This window comes from Camelus bactrianus, chromosome 36 (genome assembly GCF_048773025.1).
Source record: "Camelus bactrianus isolate YW-2024 breed Bactrian camel chromosome 36, ASM4877302v1, whole genome shotgun sequence".
Lineage (NCBI taxonomy): Eukaryota > Metazoa > Chordata > Mammalia > Artiodactyla > Camelidae > Camelus > Camelus bactrianus.
Genome location: NC_133574.1, coordinates 8,753,709 through 8,760,101, shown reverse-complemented (window position 1 = coordinate 8,760,101; position 6,393 = coordinate 8,753,709). Strand labels below are relative to the sequence as shown.

Below are 6,393 nucleotides of genomic sequence, written 5' to 3'. Positions count from 1 at the left end.
TTCCTAAATATGAAGAAAAGTTCTTCAGCGTAAGTTTTCTCTGAGAATTAGTGGCTCTTCCATGGGAAATGGTAATAAAGCTGTGGCATTCCATCTTGCTCAGTTTCATGTGTAGTAAAGGACACCAAGGGCAGGAAAGAGGAAATGGTTTAGGATAACCTCTGTGAGTGGAAAGGTGTCAAAACCAAGTCCTCCCTCTATTTTTGAGCACGTCTTTTATTTTGTAGAATACCTGAATATAAATAATCAAGGCTAATTCTAGGAGCATGTATCTACCAGTTTTACTCGATAATTCAAAAACTAGTACTTTCTGCTTTTAAAGTATTTTGCTTTTTTCTATGCTCAAGAGAGAAAACCAGTTAAGAGATATTTCGCTATTTATGAATATTATGTTTGTATCTCTGTGTGTGTTTGTGTGTCTATATATCTGTGTGTATATACTCATTTCTACCCACATACAGGAATGAAAATGTTAGCAACTGTCCAGAAATAACTAACCTAGATTTAGGATGGTTTATTAGGTTAGTTTACACAGTAACCAGCCAACTATGACATTATTCCAGGCTTTTTTCTTCCATTGTAAAGCAGAAGTTTCCAATTAAATAAACTCTAAGAGCCCTTTGGATTCATAGTTTTAGTAAATTCATATAAATTTCATTATCCAAGTCACTTGTCTGTCTATTATTTTAGAGCACGTATGGTATGAAATTAACAAGGAATATATTTCATTTCTTTAACTCTTTTCACAGCATGGTTCACTTCTTTATTTCTCAGGGTATAAATCAATGGGTTTAACATAGGAATCACCAGAGTATAAAACACAGATACCACATTTTCTTGTTCTAAGGAGTATTGGGAGCTTGGCTGAATGTAACGGAAACTTATAGAGCCATAAAACAAGGTCACAGTTGTAAGATGTGAAGCACATGTGCAGAAGGCTTTGTGTCTTCCTGCTGCTGAGTGGATTCTCAGGATGTCAGCGACGATGAAGACATAGGAGATCATCACAGTCAGGAAAGTGGTCATGGCAATAACTCCAGAGAAGATTAGAAGCAACAGCTCATTCATGGATGTGTCAGAACATGACAGCTTCAACTGTGGGGGAAGGTCACAGAAGAAGTGCCTGATGACATTGGGCCCACAGAAAGACAGTTTCAGCAAACCAAGCATGTGTGTCAATGAGTTGATTAAACCTACACACGATCCAATGACTAGAGCGACATAGACCATTTTTGTCATAGCCACCGTATAAAATAAAGGGTTCACAATGGCCATGTAGTGGTCATAAGCCATAGCTGCCAGCAGAAGCCCTCCGTGGTCAGGAGTGACATGAATAGAAAATATTGCACAATGAACACAGAGAATGAAATCGTCTCCCGTTCAACGAAGAAGTTCATCAACATTTTGGGTGCAAAGACTGATGAATAGCAGGCATCAACAAGTGATAGGCAGCTAAGGAAATGATACATGGGTGTCTGGAGTTTGGGAGTTATCTGGATGAGGAAGAACATGCCTAGGTTCCCCACCAAGGAGATGGTGTAGGTGAGCAGGAACAACAGGAAGAGGACCACTTTCATGTCAGCACGATCTGTCAGTCCCAAGAGGATAAATCTGGTCACCAGTGTGAAATTAACATCAGCCATGTGCTTACTTTTCTTGGGACTTGTTAACAATAAGGAGATTGGAATAAATTGAGAAGTAACCATGTGGCATTATCAAGACTATCTGGAATCCCTAACTAGTGACTTGAGTTGTTGACTTCTCTGTTCTACTTATTTTAAGAATAAAATTATAAAATTTTAACTAAAATTTTCTAGTCTCTTTAAGCACTGTTTATTTTCCTGCTCCATCGGGAAACTCCATGCATGAAGAAAGAAAACATTAAGGTCTCAGTTAGGGATGAATTCAGAAGACATTCAAAACCTTAAGTGAATTTAAATTCTAAAATATGTAAAATCTAGTTTATAAAGCATAAATGACTGAAGTTGAAAATTTAATCTGTGGTACCATTGAAGCTCTCTTTGAAACATCTTCCTTGGGATCTCATAGTAGCCAATGTCAACTATATCAATATATAAGAATAAATGGTATTGTGACATTTAAACTTGAGTTTTCCCACTTAATGACTTCATGTTAAGTTCACACTCCACATTTTTTTTTAAACTGGGTTATGAAGAAAGGCAAGTCCCCAATATGAATAAATTCTGGAGTCATTCTCCAAAAATAGCCAGAGGCAATAGCTCCTGAAAAGAGTGCTCATTAGGCATGTGGGGAGAGGGAGCTCTGAGCTGGAATATGAAAATGGTGAACAGTAACTTATAATTGGCCTTTGATATCCAATAGAAATACCTTACTCAGGAGACTCAGGAAAAAGAGTCTTTAGCTTTTTCTGACAAAAAGTAAAGCAAGCTTATAAAGTAAAACAAGCCTACAAACCATTCAGCTACTGCTTTGTAATACTTTGTTTTCCTTGACATTGCAACTCCTTTCTTAGAATATACAATACCTTTTCCACTTAAGCCAAGCATATTTATTGATTGTGACCTCATTTTGCCTGTAAAATTGAACTATTTTTTAATATTTATTTTCAAAATAAATATTTTAAACAATTTAGGATACTAGTGACTTTACCTCTGCAGAATATAGGATGATATATATATATATTTTTGGTGTCTTAATCATCCTTTTCACTTAACAGATGCTATTCCTTGTGTACAGAGATAAAACTTAGAATAAGAATAACATTGCAAGATTACTGGATTAATGTGAAATAAGGAAACATCTATGCTACATCTAGAGTATCTAGAGTGACAGATGAAACATCCCCATGGGAATACAGAGTCATGATTTAGATTGCAATTCATCCTTTAGGAAATATTCCAGATTGAATTTAAACACTGATTTTTCATTACTCCTATAGAAGTTGCATAACAATTTTGATGCTAATATAGAAAAAGAGACTGAAGTGTAAGACAAAAGGTGGGAATAACAGTCAAGTTACAAATTTCTCCCTCCCCTATAACTTGAAGTCTTCATCACATTAAAATTTGAACCTTTTTTTCTTCGTTTTTTTTTTTTTTTGGATATTTTTAACTGATTAGCAGAATGTATGTAGACTGGATATTTAAATAAGTGAATTTTACTTACCAGTGGAAGAAAAAAATAGTCAACACCTTAGTTCATTTATGAACCTCATCAACACTGATCCTCATAGCTTATTTTTCTCTATTTCCCAACCAAAACAAACAAACCCAAATCACACAAGAATAGTGAATTGACTGATATTTTCAGTGATACATATATTGGGTAAATATTAGTAGTTACTGAGTAGCAAGATTGAAATTCAAACTTATTTAAATGTGAGAACCAAAGCCACAGACTCCAAGCTGTGAAAGCAAGAGAAAGATGATCAAAAACAATCATGTTAGAAGATAGATTTTGTTAAAAAGTTCAGTTATATATCTCCCTTCGTTCAAATTGAAATACAGTCCCTGGAGTTAATCTTGTGATCCAAAGATATATTAAATATATTATTAAAAGTTCCTCTGTGCTTCTTGAGGGATTTAAGAAACTCTCAATAACTTAATGGCTCCCTTAAGGCATTTGATTTCCTGATTGTTAAAAAGAATAGAAGGAAAAATGGGCAAGTATAGAGAAAGAACAGAAATCTACAATCTCTGAAAATAAAAAAAAAAAAAACTGCAATAGAATTGGTAGTGATGCCTGCTCCACACCTCAGCAAGGGACGCTTTTCAAAAGAACCTATTATTTGGAACTAATTGTCAAACACACACACACACACACACACACACACACACACACACACACACACAAGCAAAGTGGGATGTCAGTGGGCTTTAATGTAGTAGAGCAAGACTAGATAGAAAACAATTTTAATCCTTTACTTCTTTGGATTGCAAAAAAGTCATACAAGAAAATTAAAACTACTGCTTCTTAAAAGGCTACCTTGTAGTGAATCCAACCACCTATCTCTTGAATTTGATTCTTCCAGTCTAGTTATGTGTCTGTGGATAGAAAATTTGAGGGGGGGTGGCTTTAAAATGAATTATGATGGATTCTGGTAGCAGTATTTCACACTCTTCCATTACATAGACATCTAAATAAGAATCATCCTTTATTGCTTATTCTAAAAATAATTACATTTTTCTTCCTAAATGCAAATTTCCTAAATCCCTAAAGTAAAAGCTGATGGGGCAGGTGGTAGTGTTACTAGGTCCCAAAATCATTCTGCTCACTGCTCAACAGGCCAATAAGTTGGGAGACAAAGTGTTAGGGCAAGGAATTACAACTTATTTGGAAAGCCAGCAGACAGAGAAGAAGGCCGACTAATGTCCTGGAGAACCATCTTACCCAAGTCAGAATTCAGGCTTCTTTTATACTAAAAAGGGGAGAGAGTATGGTTGATTGTTGCAAACTTCTTGGTGTCAGAATCCTTCGTTCATGCAGCTGCCCACATAGGTCAGGTCATGGTGTCCCTGAAGACCTCCAACAAGACCAATGTTATTTTCAACTCTGCAACTTTTTATTTATATAAATGGGAAAGCATTATACCCTTAAAAGTCAGTGCCTTGAGAATGGGCTCACCTTTATATTTCAGGCTGTAGGCAACATTCTTTTACAAAAGGTGCACAATCAGCATGACTCAGCACGGGAAACAGAGCACAGGGTTAGAGCCAAAGAAACAGGTCTAGCAAGGAGTCAGATTTGTTCTTCCCTCTTACAGTAGGAGGGGGGTTAGGTGAGATTCTGTGGCTGAATTAAGCCAGAAGATAAGCCATTATTTTAGAAGGCCTAGAACATTTTTTAAGTACCTGATGCAGTCTCTGTTTTAATTTTTAAATATAAAATTCATTTCCAGTCCACATATGAAAGTGTGAAGGAAAAGCCAGGCTGGGCTAACAAGATAACTCACAAGTCTAGGAATGTGAAGGAAAAGCTGGGCTGGGATGGCAGGATAACTCACACATCTAAGTATCGGAATACTGATCTGAGTTCTGCTGGACTAACTCATAAATCTAAGTTAATTAGTGTTGGTTTGCTGTTCATGTTTTTTTTTTTTTTTTTGCTAGCCATCTGGATTTTCAAAGAGATGTATCTGGCTTTGGAATGTTGGTTTGCTGCCTCCCTGCCTCCACTTTTGTGATAATGATGCTGCTAAAGCTGTTCCATGCCTATTGGCCGAATACCCCAAGCTTGTACTTTACCCTATAAAACCTCATGTGCACGTCTTGGAGGTGCTCAGAGTTTCAGAGCAGAAGCCCCTCTGAGTCTGCCAGTGTAATACATCTGTACTCCAACCCTCCGAGTGGTGCTTGTTTCTTGGCTGGCTTGTCATTTCCCTAACACTCCGACATTTAAAATAAATCTTGATCTTACCTCTTTTTTATAGGAACTTGCTTTTGCTAATATTAGATTGTAATTTATATGATCTCTATATCAGAATTGAACTTATTCAATTTAATTAATTAATTAGCCAATACTATTCATGATACAAAGACATCACAATATGAGAATGCATGTGTAATGTATAAAGGAATATATCTTTTAATTTGAGGGAGAGACAGGTCTAAAAATCAGTTACAAACTTCAAACTTACTGGAAAACATTGGATGAACTTGCTTCCTATATCACTGAGGACTAGCTAACAGAAGAGAGAATTTTTATTTACCAATTTGGCAGCACCCATTCAGTTATATGCTACCTCCCTCCTGAGTCTTATACATGCATTTTCTGTACTCCAATCCAAAGGCAACCAACCTCATATACACTGGACCTCATCTCCTTATATTTTACATGAATATGTGGGAGCCCATGACTTGGTTAACAAATTGCAACAGAGCCCAGCCACTTGTCACCTTTAGGAAGAACAAATGTGCTTTAGTAACTGCTTTGTTAGCAGGTGTCTGTGCATCGCACTCCTGTCTCCTTGTCATAAAAAGCAGGGGCAATCCCTTGCTTGCATAGTTGAGGTGTTAGATAGCACTGTGCTCATTGCAAAGCAATGACCCAGGCCCTCAAACTATAAATGTTAGGTGTGCCTGATGTTTAGATAGTCTGTTATGCCCAAGACAAGGAACTGGCTGGCCTGGTGGTCTGCTTTTTAATTAACATATCTAAAGAATATACCTTGTTCCCCTCTCCCTGTGACTTCCCTAAAGATAAACTAAACCTTTGTACTCATTGTGATTTCTACAAACTCCATCTCATCCTGTCTTTCCCTAAATTCCTGCATTCCATCACACAACTGTTAGTGATTTTTCCTTTGATTGTACACAATAAATGTGGGAGCATTTGAGAGGTTTGTGGAGTTGGTCCCTGACTCCCTCTTGCTCTCATGACTTTCCACAGAGTCTCGGGTAATTCATTCTGTCT

At 36.8% G+C, this 6,393-nt stretch overlaps 1 pseudogene; it reads right to left on the bottom strand.

Annotated features, from left to right (window-relative positions):
- Positions 1 to 708: 708 nt before the first annotated feature.
- Positions 709 to 1,643, bottom strand: LOC141576178 (olfactory receptor 5J3-like; annotated as a pseudogene).
- Positions 1,644 to 6,393: the final 4,750 nt, after the last annotated feature.